Source organism: Paralichthys olivaceus, chromosome 2 (assembly GCF_024713975.1).
Source record: "Paralichthys olivaceus isolate ysfri-2021 chromosome 2, ASM2471397v2, whole genome shotgun sequence".
Lineage (NCBI taxonomy): Eukaryota > Metazoa > Chordata > Actinopteri > Pleuronectiformes > Paralichthyidae > Paralichthys > Paralichthys olivaceus.
Genome location: NC_091094.1, coordinates 24161494 through 24178573, shown reverse-complemented (window position 1 = coordinate 24178573; position 17080 = coordinate 24161494). Strand labels below are relative to the sequence as shown.

The 17080-nt window shown below is 42.8% G+C and overlaps 1 protein-coding gene across 15 annotated transcripts in view; it reads right to left on the bottom strand.

Moving 5' to 3' along the window:
* Positions 1-14023, bottom strand: part of chl1b (cell adhesion molecule L1-like b) — a 70486-nt gene extending 56463 nt beyond the window's left edge. For 10 of the 15 annotated variants that reach the window (XM_069512815.1, XM_069512866.1, XM_069512847.1 and 7 more), the window contains exon 1: positions 13869-14023. The gene's annotated coding sequence lies outside the window, so the exon portion shown is untranslated. Of the gene's footprint in view, positions 1-12406; positions 12563-13868 lie in introns of those variants that run through there. The other 5 variants (XM_069512871.1, XM_069512878.1, XM_020086988.2 and 2 more) reach the window with 2 other exon arrangements.
* Positions 14024-17080: the final 3057 nt, after the last annotated feature.

The window sequence follows — 17080 nt, the reverse complement described above, 5'->3', positions numbered from 1 at the left end:
CTTTTACCACCACACCCTTTTGATGCCAGAGTATTTTCCTTTAGAAGATGCTTATATGGCTATTGGACATCTTAAAACACAATTAGGAGTCCAGGGACAGCACATCCATTGACCGTCTAATTTTACCAGCCCCATCCCCCTCGTTTTAACACTGCCACCACTGTTCCCCGCACCCACCCATGGTCCTCAATATTGAAACGAGTAAACAACAGCATCTTCTCCAGCCTTTAAACGAAGATAAACATGGACTAACTCATCAATTGGCCTCCTTTGACGATTCAAGGGTGGTTGAAAGAGGATGTCACAACTAATGCAACCATGGTGGCTCCCATATGAGGGATTGTATGTCCTACATCTTGCTTTAAAGTGGGAACAGGACCAGTGGATTCATCTATCTTGAATTAATTCATGTGTTCACACCCTGAAGTCTCAGATGAGTCCTCTGAATGTGCCGAGGCAGCAGAACAGGGACAGCCATTAGTGTCCACAGCAGTGCAGCTCTAATGATGATGGTTGAGGAGTTGCTGTTCTCTGCATTTTGTGCACCAAAGCTTCTGACTGGGAGAGGATTTCCCAACATGCTCTTGTGTAGGTAGTAAGCTTGTTGTATTTAGTGGGTCAAGACCGTTACAAAATTCCTCAGAACAACATCCCTTTGATGCTTTAAACTCTCTTTTTTGTTGCTGTTGTTTCTCTCTCTCCGTCACATAAACTGCAGTTGAAGTCTGAAGCAAAGGATCTACAAATGAGGCAAATCAAAGCAGTGGAATCCAGTGGCCAACCTGGCTGCTGTTTACTGACCGTGACAGAGAATGAAAGCTACACCATCAGTTTAATTACCCCACCTCCTGCTTTAACACAACAGCAGGAAACTGGAGACGTGCGAACTTATAAATCAGCCACTGTGTGTGAGTGTGGGTAAAGGGGGTGGGGGTTACCGTTTGATACAATTTTTACCACTTATTGAGCAAAACAAATCCCCCCCTCTGGTTCCTGATGGGGCCAGTCTTTTCAGGCTGAGCACTGTGATGGACTCTCCAACCTCGAGCTAGAGACACATGTACACGCCCAGTAACATTATGCTCCTCCAGCTACATACTAAATGAATCACCGCACAGACAGTCTCTATACAATAGATGAATAGCCATTACTCACACCACATATTAAAAGTGTTTCCATCTCTCCAGGGTAGTAAGCATGCAGTCACAAAATGATGTAGGACGATCCAGAACTGCTCGATTATTTGATCTTTTTTTACTAATTCTTTTCAAACACAGCTGTTCCACCATCTGTGTTAGAAAACCATGTCGAGGATTTCGATTAGTTACAACCCAAGCCAATGTCAGTGTGTACAAATAACAGACTAATATTGTGAAATAACCTCATAGAAAAGATGTTGAGAAATTAGACCTTTACAGACTCAGCATTTTGAGTGACACCACCAATGTAAAATCACATATGAAGTGTGAACAAATTCACTTAAGTGTGATTTACTACTCCCTGCTGCAGCAGATCAAAAAAACGTTGCCGTGATGGCAGGAAAATCCTCCTCCTGTTACTGTGGCGATAACACGACTCCATCAACTTACAAGCAGCACCAGTCTTTCTTTGTTAAGTTAAGACACACTCCCACACACACAGGAGAAGACTCATTGTTTTTCACTCCATTTGAATGAGTCTTTAGAGTCTGGTCGTGTAGCGAATGAGAGGGGGGGATGTTGTTTACTTCATGAGCAAGATAGCTGAACCAAACCCAAAGAGCAGCAGCTTTGGTCTAAACAGGGTTGAAAAATGAGGGGTTGTGTAAATGGGAAGAAAAGAGCGTCCACTGTTGCAAAATCTGCATGAAGTTTCATTGAGAGCCAGCTAATGTCCAAGCTCACTGGAAGGAATGCAGTTGACTCTATTATGAACAGGAAGAGTCTGCTCGAGGACTGCCCTTCATAGAAAGGCACAATACATAGGGTTAATAGCAGTGCTTCTGGCACACGTTTGACCTCAGCTACAATCCCACCACTCTGCAGGTGGTAGAGAAAAAGAAGGACTGGTGTATTAAAGAGGCCTCTGTGTGTTGGTTATGATATTTGACACAGAATTACAAGGGAAGACCCGCCTGTAACCTTCATACTCTCTGCACCTTCTCCACCATGCCGTGAACCACAGGAAGAAGCAAGGCCATCTGTAACGTTGGTTTGGCTGTATATGGGGACTCGGGGACTGCTCAGTGCTCAGGGATATGATCCAAATGTTTCGACGGCAGGTGAGTTACACCTCACAGCAGAGCCTGGGGGACTATACAGCACGAGTTCAACGAGAGGAAGACAAGCACACTGGGGGAATCAGAGCAGCGGACAGAGTTTCATGAGGGCATGTTGGCCACCACCTCGCCCACTTCACACTCTGAAAAGGATAATCACAAATCCATGACACAGGGTGCAAACTGTGGCTCAGCTGGGGCAAGTGGCTGTTAGAGAGGAATTACTGAGGTGTAAAATGGTTTAAAAAAAACAGGAGGTATGAATCTGTTATCTATAGTGAAGGGAAGGCACGCCTGCATTCATTGGCTGTCAAAAAACTGACAGACCTCAAGGCTAATGTCAATTATAGTCGCTTTTCTGAGGTGATCCCTGCGCATATCCTGTGTCAAACTGTCATCCCATGATCCCATCCCGCCATGGCCTCCTAAATAACCATGACCCCTGCTGAGCTGGCAAGTCTCTTGTTCGACTATTTTTATAAGGTGGATAAATCGCCGGGTTGACATCGACGAGACTTCAAAGAGCTGAAAACGTAAAACAGGTGTTGTTACCTCTTTAGTGCGAGAGAACACATGTCACTCTGCATTACAAGTCAATCTGAAATGTAGTGACAAAAAGGTCCCATATAGTATTACAGCTGTCAGAAATGTCAGGTAGAATGCTCGAAAAAAGATGGAACTGACTAAATTCCTAAAAACACCACTGTGTTCAATTTTCTCTCCAGTGTGAAGAAATAGTTTTTCTTTACTACATGAGAAAAGCCATCTCGCATGACTGACTCGAAGTTAATCTGCAGTTTTGAAAGAATTTACGAGACATAAGTGATCCGTCAGTGACTGCTGTGCGGCTACAATATAAAACAGAACCAGACCACAATTTCTTTGAATAACAATCCTGCTCCTGTTATCGTACTTGCAGCAGATGCAAGAGACTTAGAGGCAGAGCCGTCGCCGAAACTCTGTCACTGTCTCAAGAAAATAAATCACAGCGGCATGAAGTCAATTTAAATGCAAATGTCAATGGTAGAGACAACACGCTGCCTACAGAGCGAGATCTGAAAAAGTTGTGGTGATGAAGGTGAATCACAGCACTGAAGACCACCCTGACCTCCAGCCAGACAAAAAAAGCCTGTTATATGTCATGTGGAGACTGATGGGAGCATTTCCAGGCTGAAGCCCAGGATATCAAAGTAGGATTTTTCCAGGATCACCCTCTATTGATCTGTTTTTGTTTCTCAAAGCCGTAGCTTCGAGCCTTTAAGCCTTCTCAAATTGGCAAAGTACTCACGCTGAAAGTCAAGAATTCAGATTGAACTCAGAAATTCTGCCTCCACTCGAACACTTTGAACCCAAACCCGATTAAATGCAGATATACCACAGGATAAAAATGTCTGCTGTTGTGCAGGGACCAGATGTAATTTCATTTTCTCTGCAGGGGGAAAGAAATCAGTCTGTCCTGCTCTAATTTATTAGACACTCTCATCAAAAGGTCTACTGGTAGAGTAACACAAGAGCAACCCTAGATAGGAGAATGAATGTGTTCAGATAAGCCAAAAGAACTAATTACCAGGACTACATCGCACTATTTTTATCTATAAAGTGTTTGTTCCTTTAAATATCACCAGAATTAATCTGGAACAAACATCTGTTCCTTCCACGTTTTTTGCAACTCTACAAATTGGCATTGGGTTGTTAATCATGTGTTACGTCTGTGACAAAAAAGTGTTATCTTTTCTTTTTTCTTTTCTGTGTTTGTGCAATTTGTCAAGCTTTCTGTGCTTGTATTATTCCATCTGTGCCAAGGAAACAAAAAGTTCACACAAACACAATGTGCAAAAACACAGAATGACCCTGCAGCTTAAAACATGGATGCTATTTCCAGAAAATCCTTCACTCTTGTGTTTTTAGTTTTAAGTCAGTGTGTTGTGGAGACTGAGATCTGTTTACTTCTACTTTGTACTTTGCTGCAAAGAGACATTTAGAAAAACTATCCACGCCAATCCATACTGTAATCTGTGCCACACTGATGCATTATAGTGTTAGTATGATTTGTTTCTAAAAGGAAAATGATTCCAATTATAGCGGGTGCTAAAGTGGTTGGCATTTCATGATGAGCACTACACTCAGAATTCGCCTCACTCTAGTAGTTGTGTTCAGGAAAGCCTGCATTACACTGATTAGCTAATGCAATTAAACAGTATTTACCCGTACCACTGTCCTCTTGTGTGTCCCAATGAGTCAATTTGTGACTAAAATGCTTAGTGATTTCACACCCAGCTATTTACTTTAAGCCTCAACATCATAATAGCTCCACCTCACCGGAATGAGACCTTATGACTGGTCTTGTTTTCGGTAAAAACCAATCCCACAATAGTCATTAGAATTCCACTAAAAACCACAGAAACTGTTACCAGGTGAAATCGTTTGCAATTCGACACGAGGCTATAAAAAACGTGCTCTGTAAAATAGTCTTGGTTTCTACCCAAAAATCTGGAGCTGTAAAAATAATGAGGTCAAAGAGGTCTGTAGTTCATAACTGCTGGTCTGCGGGGTCACACTTGTAAAAATGGTGAATGGAGCCCCCCCCCCCCAAGCTAATGAATTCATTTGGAATCGTACCAGCTTGGCAAGATTCCTCCAACCAACATTTGCTCAGGCTGTGGGGGGGGTACATTAAGAAATAGGCATGCTGGGTTCTGGCTCTTTGTAGGAGACCCTAAAGGACAAGTGCAAACGACTTTCACAAACTATTACAACTTTAACAAACTGCTGAAAATGTTACTTATGAGGAGAATAACTCTGTTCTGTTCCTGCAGCAAAATACTGCAGTGGAACCTATCAATAGCAGAACAATGCTGCAGGACCACAATGTGTCTATTCAATGTTAGTCATTCTCTATGACTGAACCTAAATGAAAATATGGGACAAATGGGTCAATACAACAGAAAACAAAAACAGGATTATACTTCTTGCTCATGTATTAACCCCATTAGCAAATTGACCACTCTGTGGACCCGGGGCCTCTTTGTTTCATGAGTCTAATCATGCTTGATCTGCTCTCTAATCTTCCATTTGGAGGATAGTGCTGTGCTTGACTCCAGGCCTCATTGGGCCAGTAAACAGCCTCTTACTATGCAGAGCAGACAGCGAGCTCACGTGTTCAACACCAAATCAACATACATGTAGCTGCACTGGCTCGGGCTCCCAGCCGTCCACTTACAGTACCCAGAGGAGCCCCGACACAGTGTAATGAGGTCCCAGGGGAGGCCTCTGGACATTCTGCACTGGTGCGGCCACACCAGACCCTGTCACACAGACACATGTTCGTCTCTACCTCTAGACAGAGAGAGAGACACATCATCTCGTACAAACGATCAGGCGCCGGTTTTTACAGCAGCACATCACGGTTCTGACAGAGACTTTTTTTCTGAATATGCAAAGAGAAAAGAGTGCTGAGCGACCCCACCTCCTCAACTACCCACCCCCCACCATTTGTATGGGTTCTAAATTGGACCTGCTAATCTGTTCTAAATGACTGTACATTGAATGGGGTTTAGAGTTTTGGACTGGACAAATAATTTGAGGTATGGGAACTAGAGCCCAACGGATATATCTGTTGGCTGACAATATTGGCCAATATGAGCCTTTCACAGACATGTCAGTGTCAGCGTAGACGCCGATATACTCTGATAAGAAAACTTTTATTTTACAGAATAAATAATACAGAAAAAATATATAATCCTACATTTCTATATTTCAAGTTTTATAAATTTGGTTGTATTTGTTTTTTTATTTTAAGTTATTTAAAATAAAGTTTATTTCGAAATATCAAGCCTCAATTGCATTTCTTTGTCATAACTGTTTGATAACAACAACTTGGGAATTATCGCATGCTCTAATTGGAACTTATAATGAGTTAACTGGCAAACGGCTCCTGTCTGAGACGTGTTTTACTTCTGTGTCCGTGTGTCCTCTGCGTGTCCCCTGCGTGTCCCCTGCCTGTCACATGTGTCCTCCCTCTTCCTCTGTACCCATCTCGTCCACGTCCCAAGGGTCCCCTTGCAACGTTATCCATGCAGCCACACACACAAAACCCTTCATGGGACACAAAGCCAATGACACCGCGTTCCTCTGTTCCATTCTCTACATTTGTCACTTTTATTCCTATGCTCTTTGTTCGTTTCACCTCTGTATGCATGACTTATCCCAAATTGAGCCCGCAATTGAAATGGAAATCATCCCTGCAACCCAGTGACTTTAGGGCAATAACTTCTTACTCTTTGAGGCATAGCTGTCATGTTTGTTGTTCCTTGGAGGACCTTATGGCTGTTTTGCCCTTTTCACCGAGGTTTTTAATATAAACATTGAATTTAGTGGTTATGTTCCCTGCGATTCAACTGTGGCGTTGTAAATCTGAAAAGGCGTGCAAGAATCAGGACAATTCGATTGGAGAATGAGTTTAATGCTGACAGCAATGCACAGTGGGATTAGCATCCCTCGCATAAAGCCCCCCCCCTCTTTACTGGTTATGGTTTTCATGCGAGCATAATCTAAAATGATTAATTAAACATAACAATTACAACTCTGAAGCCAAACGAGGATTGATAACAGTACATATCACTGTCTCTGCACTGAATCCAACAGAGGATGGAAAATTCCCATGAAAGATTCACAAAGAGCCTGGAGGTCAGGATATGAACACAACAAGTGTTAGATGGGTGTAATTGTACAACACAGCAATAAAGAGAGTCTCATTTTTTTCCTAAATGATGACATCTAAACGCAAGACATTATGAAAGACATTAGCTGTAGCTGGCTGCAAATAACAATAAGTCTTGGTTACATGTTTCTATTCATGAGAAACGAGAATGACAGTGTAAACTCTACCTCCAGGCAGGGACAAGTGTGTAGCACGCTGCCAGTGTTGGCTGCTGACCTCTCATTCCCTCCTGCCGGGAAAAGGAGCGCTGAACACACGAGATAACATTGACCTCACTGCGGGTTTGTCCTTCAGTATTAAATTTACCGATTAATTGTCCGTGCAGCGCGAGAACCCATTGATCATGTTCACCCAGTGGTGCGGCTGCTGGTGGCTGTTAAATAAGAAATAAAGCTTGATTCTGATGATCAGCACCTATTATCTCTGCATCTTCCTCAATCCCCATCAGAGGCTGTAAGGAGGGAATCATTACCAACCCTCCTCTATCTCTCCTCTGAACTGGCCAGGTACATAAAAAAAAGAAGAAACAAATCTGGTGAATATATCCGTACATTGCCAGAGAGGAAATGAATATTTCATGTAACCAAAGACATTTCCAGAGCACACTGGCTGGAAAGTGCCTTTCCGGCTGTCACAAGTGACAAACATGAAAGAGGGGGAGGGGGGGGCCGCAGGTACGGCACCGCTGCAGCACTCTCAGCTCTGCCTGCAGCACAGCGGAGCATGAGTCGTCACTGTAATTGCTTGTAGTGATGAAGCATGAGCTGAACTTCAATTAGGGCCTGGGTACTTGCTAGGCTCCACACCTTCCCGCTGCACCTGCCAGCCACTCTGAGACACACACTCAAACGTCTCAACACCACCCGGTATCACTGTATTGTTTGTCGTTATCACAGTTTAGGTTTACAAGTCGTGTCCACGCGTCACAATAGACTGTTCCTGAAGATCACGTTTCTTCTTTTATTTCTTATCACCACCAGAAGCACTTTCTGCATAGGATGCTTAAATGGACGATTAGTCATTTCAGTCCTGCTCGCTGCTGTCAGGCTGCTCCCTCTAATCCCTTATAGCCATCGGATACTCCAGATTCCATCCGACAGACTGAATTATAGCCTGAAATTACACTGCTGATGCTGATAAGAGGTGCATCCTCTACAGACAGTGCACAGATAAGATGAAGACGGACATTTTAGAGTGGTTTAGAATGGCAAATTCGTGGACAGAATTTATCTCACATTAAATCAAACGAATGGTTTCAGTTTTGGTTGGCTCCAGACAGTTTATCCGTCTTTTAAAAAGAAATGCTTGTTTAACAGTGGGATCCACGCATAACACGCACAAGTAGGACAGTTTTAAACACAATGCAGAGTTTACAGGGGAAACTTAATTATAGCGTTCACACAATAGAGACAAAGACATGGATTGAAACACTTCACACTGCAGGCTGGATATCTTGTCACATAGGTAGTCTATACCTAAAGCAAGAAGGAAAGAAGGAATGGGAAGGGGCGGTTAATGTGCTGGTAGAGTGGGTGGTCCGGGTCACGTGAGACTGTGAGTCCTTTACAGAACAGGGATGAGGTGACACGCTCGGAGAAGCTGGGGGTGGGAATACCAATGAGTTTGCTGGCTAAATGAGTTATCTTTAAGAGTCGGTTCTTTTAAGTGACTGTGAGCATGTGGGGAAAAAACCAGATGGCCCCATGCAGAAGAACCGCCTGAAGTAATGCTACGGTACAGGAGACGAAGAAGATGGGGTCGGACAGACAGGTGCTTAAGTTTACAGATGGCTGTAAATTACTCTGTCACACCCATGAATCACTGAGGCTTCACTCAATCTTAAAAAATATATCCAGGCTTCAAAATTAACTTCAGCCAAGCACCATGTGCAGGTAGGCTTTCCATTTCATGATCAGTCTCAGGGGACTGTCAAAATGTGCCATAATAGTTGTTTTACCCCTTTTCAGGAAAAACCCCCACTTCTCTGCCTTTAATTGGCTCTGATATTTTTGTCTAAGCCTATCCAGCCAAACTTCCAAACGCAAAATCGGTGTAAGGGCGACTCTTTGTGGGTGACATTATTTTGTAGATCTAACTGTTGGGCATGAATACACTCAGTGAGGTCAGTTCAAATAGCCTGAATCAGCACAAAGCTCAAGGAATGATTGCTTGGGTGTAATACCAGGGAATGTTTGTGATCTGTGAGTTGGATAAACCAGTGAACTGTTTGATCAAATACATCAGTATATTTACGAGAGAGATCAATGTCCACCTTTTCCTCCCTGCAGCAGGTTGCAGGATGCGTGATCATGGATCGATGGTGACGTGACTGAGGACAGCTGTGTGTTCCTAGCTCTGTGTATAAAAGTCAGCCCATCAGAACAGACTCTTGAGCCTGCCGTGGCTTTAAGAACAATGTCCCTATTTGGCCAAATAGTAATACTATAACTTTGTTTGTGTTCAATATACTCTGTAATTCTGCTTTGATCAGTATTAAATGTTTTGTTTACAATTATTCAGTGCAATTGTTTATTTCCTTACCAGGGGATTAAATGCAAATTCCCACCACACTAGCTAGCGGTCAGGCTAGTTAAAAGTGATGTGACAAAATTTACAAGAGGCCAAAAGCCCCAAAGAGAAAAAGTACATTTCTGTGAAGAATGGGGGTTTGGACATAATGGAAGTGTATGAGGCTGCAACATTAAGATGTCAAGGCTATGATGATGAGTTGTTTTGAGCGTTAATTACCAGTATGACAAAATTGGACATTTGAGACCTTGAACACAGCACATGTCTCATTGCCAGTGTGTCTGAGTCTCCTGCTTTGTCCCTCAGCTTCACGCCACTCGCATTTTGAAATCCAGACTTCTTGAGTTGTATTATGGATTTTGTATTTAACTCAAATAATCCATTGATCAATACATCAAAAATAATTGTGATTTAAACTTTGCAGTTTTCCCTTTAATGCCCTAATGCAGATATTTTTTCCTCAGCATTGGGGCCTCTTGTTCACATACAAAAAAGCATTTTAAATGACTAACTCTGATTCTTTTTTAAATGCCTTCCAAAGTGCAGATTTTGAAAAACTCTGGTTTCTATGTAAAACAGGGAATTAGGAAAACGATGAGGTCACAGCTTACTGTGTGTAATGCACCAGAAACAACAAGAACAATGGTGCCTATTTACCAGTGTCTCTACATTTGGTTATCACTGCTCGGGTCTAATTTGCAAGTTTGCATCTAAATTTAGCATCTCTGCACCACATAACCAGGATTCACTGGCATCTGCCTCGCCCAGTATCACCTGCACCACAGTGTTCTTCTCTGGTGTTTGACAGATCATTAATGTAGACTTTATTGCCACTCAGTGGCCTGGCATGCTTGTTCAAGCGTTTTTAGTCAATTGTGTATCTGTTGAAAAGAAATCCTTGCAGTAGTGTAGACAAGGCCTAAGTTTGTATTCAACATTTACCTGTTTATCTCCAGGAATTACTGAGACAAACGGATATGTGACAAAAAAAAGGCAATTTATTATTTTGGCCTTCAAAAATAAGCTTGGCCAATGGATTTATTTCATCTCCCAGCCACCTTGGCCAGTCAGTGAAAAAGTTAATTTTAGACTCTGCATACATCTTTCATTCTGTGCTGTCAAAAGACCAGGTGTACACAGCCTGCTTGTAAAGAAAGGGCTCTCTGTGCCTCACCCCTTCTCCTTTTCATTCTCAACCCCAGCCCCTCTCATGTACACTGGACAATACACTAAGCGCGCACACACACACACACACTGCGAGCACAAACATGTCTGCAGCACTCTAAACACACACCTGTATGAAAAAGGTAAAGACAGAACCACAGCTTGCCTTTATCTTTCACATCTTCAATGCCTGCCTCGGAGACAGTCTGTGATGATTGTGCAAAAAGATGAAACCAGCACAGCACGCTATAAGCACAGGTGCTTTTTATCAGTTGTCTGTGACTGAGTTTCAATCTGTGTGCAGCAGACACAGCCAGAAACCATACTGAGTAAAACCTCATTGATGTGCAGGTGGGGGTTTGATCCAAACAGTTACCCTACCTGGGTGTTTCTCGACATTTGAGCAGACATTTGTTGGAGCTTTAGTATGTCAGCCACTAACAAATGAAGGACGAGGCTGTCCACAGCTACAAAGGATGTTCTGTTTCCTGCATTTTGTAATCTAAACGATAAAAAGGATGAAAACGGTCCATGAAATGCGTCAGGTTGGAGCTGCATATTAAGTGGCGAGGGGGCTGGCTGACATGGACCGGCTGGGAGATGGTCGACACTTTGCTTGTCCAATTACTGGCTCTCGCTCAAATTGTTTGGTGAGAAGCATTCGACCTACTTCTGGACACAATGCACCACTGCCCTGAATACAGAGAGGCTGGGGACCACGTGTGATGACAAGTGCCATTCGAGACTCTCATCATTGGCCTAGAAATTTAATTTAAGCAACTTACCTGTGATAATTTTGTCTATGAACACTTGAGAACTGATGTGCTTACTGGGATGGGCGAGGCACAGCTGTACTCCTCTTGAAAAAACAGCTTGAGGTGATTATATTCACTAATGGAATCAGTCTGACCTTCAGAAGGTCTTTGTGTTTAAGATTAAGCAGCAGCAGGATCAGTATCAGGGGCTCTAACAGAACTACAAACAGGAGTGTGTTTACTTCAACAGCAACATATTTCTTCATTTTTAGAAAATGTGCCACAAACTCTGCTGCAGACAATATAGGGCAAGCAGAGTTTGTTGAGAACAATAAAAGAAAAAAGCATCAAAAGGAATATAAATATCAAATTATGGATAAACTATGTAACATTTCTCTGTTTCCTGGGATTCCCTCAAAGGCTTCATCTGTAATGAGACACCACGAAACAACAAGGCACAGAAAACCAACATTTGGATTTGCAGCACTTCCACACAGCATGTGTGATACATTTGCATACCTTGTAAATATTCATATTGAGGGAGTCACTACGTTAAAACCACGTGAGATATATCTTTTCCATAAATGCAACAAAACACATCAAACATGCAAGCAACAACTGTTCATCCACATCCCCCTCATTTAGAAAGCTAAAGGTAATAACGGCAATACCAGTTCCCTGATTTAAATGTCAGCGCAATGCGATTTTAATCACGCTGGCTGACGTCTCATCAGTCATTTTAATCTCGATGCATGCATGCTTTACACTAGTGCAACAGCATGTAATAAAGAGCAATTACACTGGTGCGGGGATTCTTTAATCCTCCTAAGGTTAATTTGTCTGTGAGACAGAAGTTTTCTCTCCTCTGCTACAATTTATCAGCCTGAAAAAAAAGAAACTCAAAATTGTCTTTATCTTAAAGAAACCTACATTTCATAGACTTTTATAGCTCTTTCTATACTCCCACACGACTCCACTTACCTTTTAACAGCACAAGAATAAATCTGCTGTGAAGGTACGCCGCTCCTCTACATTAAAACCAGCCCACGAAAGATTAATATAAACATTAGTTCAGCCGAAAGCAGGGCTTCAAACACACACGTGTGCAACACATAACTGTCCTTCTGCAAACTATTATACATGCACCTGATGAAAATGAAAAGGGTAAGTCTGCTGAAACTAGCTGAGCATCCTCCCGACTAAACTATACGCCCCCCTTTTCTCTTTCTCCCTTAACCCTTTATTTTTGAAATCTCACAGTCTGCACAGTTACCTGTTCAAACCACGCTGCCAACGTGCTGGAAACTAAATTGTACCTTCTCTTCTATATATGCTGTAAGGAACATGGCTCCTCTACATTAAAACCAACCCACAAAACATTAAACAATAGAGTTTTATACACAGATGTCTGCAGCACAGCGCACACGACTGTCCCTCTGCCCCTCATCTCACAGGCAAAACTACAATGCATGCCACCATGGAAACAGACAGAGATGATGCTGTTCATCACACTGAATGACAAGGTCTGATTCAGTCCAGTGGTTCCAGCACCGAGATCATTAGAGTGTGATCGTCCATCAGTGTGCATCAAAAAGATGAACTTTCCTCTCACCCCTCACATCCTTACATCATGAAGATCATTTAGAACAGACCTAAAGCATCATGATGATATCTTCAGTGAAAAATAAAAAGGGTGAACCTGATCAAACAAGCTGAGCTTCCTCTCCCAATATGATTCAACTGAAACTCTGGTTTCACTACAGTCATGACTAAATCTCTCACCTTTCACCCTCCTCTGTATTTTATATCTCACAGAACGTCCACGACGCAACGTGTTCAAAGGTGGATAAAACCAAATTGTACCTTCTCAGAGCACAAGGATAAATCTGCTGGAAGGGAGACAGCTCCTCAATATTAAAACCAGCCCACAAAACATCAGGGTTTTACACACACAACTGTGCCCTTCATATTATCACATGCAAACTACACATGCACCCACTGAAACACAGACTGGTGATGCTGTTCATCACACTGAAGGTGGGATTACAGTGTGATCTCTCATTAGAACTTCCCTCTCTGGATCACTTAAATTCACATCTGACCTCCCTCACATCTTTAGATCATGCAGACGATGAACAGCCTCAGAGCTCGATGGTGGTGAAAAGAAGAAGTGGAAGGTGAAGCTGAGCTTCCTCTCCCACTCTGACTGAACTGAAAGTCTGCTTTTTATTAAAATCCTCTCATGACAAAGTGGAGATAACAGCCTGCAACACCAGCCCTGACTCCATCTCCCACCTTTCACCTTCCGCTGTGTTTTAAACAGGTGCCTCTAACCATGCAGCGTGTTCAAAGCTACAATACAACAAGTGTAACAGCAGTCAACAGAGAGGAGGAGGAGGAGGAGGAAGAGGAGGAGGAGGAGGAGAGTAACGTGGACACTCACCTTCAGAAGCCGCTCATGTCGAGTGTGCCGGGCAGAAAGTTGAATGTTGCACCGCTGGAGGAAGCAGGAGGGCGGGCTGCGTGTCTCCGCTGCTGCGCCTCTCTGTTGGTCGGAGCCGGAGCACCTCCTCCCTCCTCCCCTGGATGACACCGCCCCCCCCCAAAAAAAAAAAACTAGTAGCGGGTTCCTCCTCCTCCTCCTCCTCCTCCTTTTCCACAAAGACAGACTCAAAGGAAAGAAGGGACCCTATCGCAGTCAATGGGGTTTTACAGAAAGACAGAAGCCATGGCAACGTGGGGAAACAGTGCGCAACTTCCCCACGTTGTGACCGGGTGAGACCCTCCGCAGCCCCCCGGACACTGACAGACACATTATCCCCGAGCCTCAGGGTCTGTGAGCGGCTCGGAACACGAGGAGAGAGGAGCTGTGGAGAGTCCACTGCTGTCACACATGGAGGAGAGGAAACACATGAATGTGATGTGCAAGTGTTTCTCAGTTCTCAGTCAGTAGTCAGCCCGAGATGCTCCAAAATGTCCACTATGTATGCAGTGGCGGATCTAGGATCTAGGATTACAGGGGTAACAAAGGGGCCACAATATACTCAGAGGGGCCGATACTATGTCCAACATGTCTGCACAACTCTCAGTAATGTGCACATTTAAGTCCTTGTTTGTTAGCTCTATAGATTTAAGCAAAGCTAAACATTTGTGAATATATTTTTGAAAAGTTTCCTATGCTCAAGAACATTGTGGACTTCAAAATGATTACAACACATTCTCATATTGTTAATAATGTTTGGGGAAAAAAGATTACTGACAAGGGCACTTCAGGGACCAATCAGATTACAGCTGGGGCCAGTGCCCCCCCTGGCTCCGCCCCTGGATGCTGACTCTAGTTGTGTCCCAGTTCCTTCTGGATCAGTCTATGTAGCCCACGAAGGAGGCGATCTTTGTAGACTGCAAAGGGTGAACAGAGTGGAGATTGGCAGTCTGGTCTACAGAGGATTTCCGTGATGGGAGTCACCAGCTCGTCCCACCCTTATTGCTGTTGCCAAGCAACAGAGCTGAAATTGGACACAAAGACAAAGTTTTACTGCCCCTTGGCTATTTGACTGATCTGTTAGCGGTTAGGTTGAATTAAAGTGTGATACTCTAGCATTAATGTCTCATTGCGTGGCATTACTTCTTGGTGAAATAGTTTGTCACTGAAGCACAATGAATCCTGGGAAAGGCTAGGTTGGGAAGGATTCACGCATTGTAGCACATTTGTTGGCCACATTTGGAGGAGCCTTTGTAATGGGACAGTTTATTGTGCCACTGTGACGCAAGCAGTCTTCAGATACAGCTCCTCAATTGAGACGGAGCTTATATGTGCTTCAGGACTCCTGCAATATCCCAACTGAAACATGTAGTTATGTATTAATTTATTTATTATTTATCAATGTTTTATTCCTACCTTATATTCTTTAGTTAGTCATAGTAATAGTTTAGGTGTATTTCAGACCTATTGGGCCATCATTTTATGAAAAATATAGAAATACAATCAACATACCACAGGCTTTGAAAACACAAACAAACATTTGTTCCAGTGTTACCAACATCATGTCATCTGCAGCTATATGGTCCTTATGATCCCACGTTTCTGAGTCAGTTACTCAATACAAACTTACAATTCCTCTGCAGGACATGAAAGGTGGGGACATTGCTAAAACCCCTAACATGTGACTTGCACTTGTCCGTCTTGGATGCTTTAGCAAAATTGTGAATGCATCATTATATTCATCCTGAACCTTTTTCAGTTTTACGTGACTATAGCTGCACCACAAGTGTGTGTTTGAATTGGAGTACTGTAGTCTTGGCTTGCCATCATTCATCATTAAATAAATTGTTGTTAATGTTGTGACTCAGATCTTACTGTGTTTGCTACATTTAGGACTTGAACTGCCATAAAGAATGAGGGGAATTTAGCCTCTGATCCTCTGGTTTTAACAATCAATTTAATATAACACTACACACTATCTAAAACATACTCTAAGCAGCCAGTCTATCCATAACCTCTTGATGATCCATGTACTGTACAAATGAAGAGATTGGTGACCCCAATCGGAACCCGTTGGATAGTCTACTAGTTTTAGCTTTTTTATTCACTGTTATTTTTCATTCACTGTTTTTTTAATGACATCATTAAACAGAATCTTAACTGTCTCCTTTTGGTTCAGGTCTATAGTGTGGTCTGACCCATGGCACCACAGTGGATGTGGGAGGTTGAAACCGATATTCGAGCTCTAGTGATACACAGGGATGGATCCAGGGGTGGGGCAAGGAGGCTACTGGCCCCAGCTGTAATTGGTCCCTCTGTGTAAATACTGGCCCCAATTGGCTCCCAATTTAGATCCAAAGCAATCCTACATCTGCCTCTATTGTACAACAAGGGATATGTAAATAATATGTATATTCTTTTACTCCACATCAATTGTGTTTTGCTTTTATCACCTCAGCCCTTACATGTCCACAGTTGGACACCAGAAGTCTTTTTAACATTCAAATGCTGAGTGAGGTAAATTTGTGCTCACATTAAATCTGAGTTTAATGTCATTTATGTAACAGCAGGATTTCGTGACACCACAATTGTTTGGAGACTAATTGTAGTCCTGTATGTTACTTAGATGAGTGCAACATTGAAACTTGAAACCAATGCACATACACTTTTTACAGAACCAGAATGTCAGAAAATGTTATTCAAGGGATGCATTAAATGCCATTTTAAGAATTTAAATTTTTTTAAAAAACATCAATCAACACATGTTGGGTTAAAAGCAACAACTGTTAATAATTGTTCACACAGTGTGCTTCAACTGGGATCTGACAGCTGAGACCTTTCTGTGTGGAGCATGTTCTTCCTGAGCCTGAGTGGGTTTTCAAGTACTCCAGCTTCCTCCCACAGTCCAAAGAGAACCTGAATTGTCCATAGGTGCGGATGTGAGTGTAAAGGATTGTTTATTTCCTTATGTTGGCCCTGTGGCACGCTGGTGACCTGTCCAGGGTGTACCCTGTCTCTTGTGAGCTGTGATGGCTCTGGCCCCCCTGTGACCCTCACAGGGATTGATAATGCATAGATGTGACAAACGAAGGCTATGCACTGAGTAAGGCATAAAAAGCAAGCTTGACAAATACGCACCAACAGAAAATAGGAGTAAGATTTAAGGCTGTACA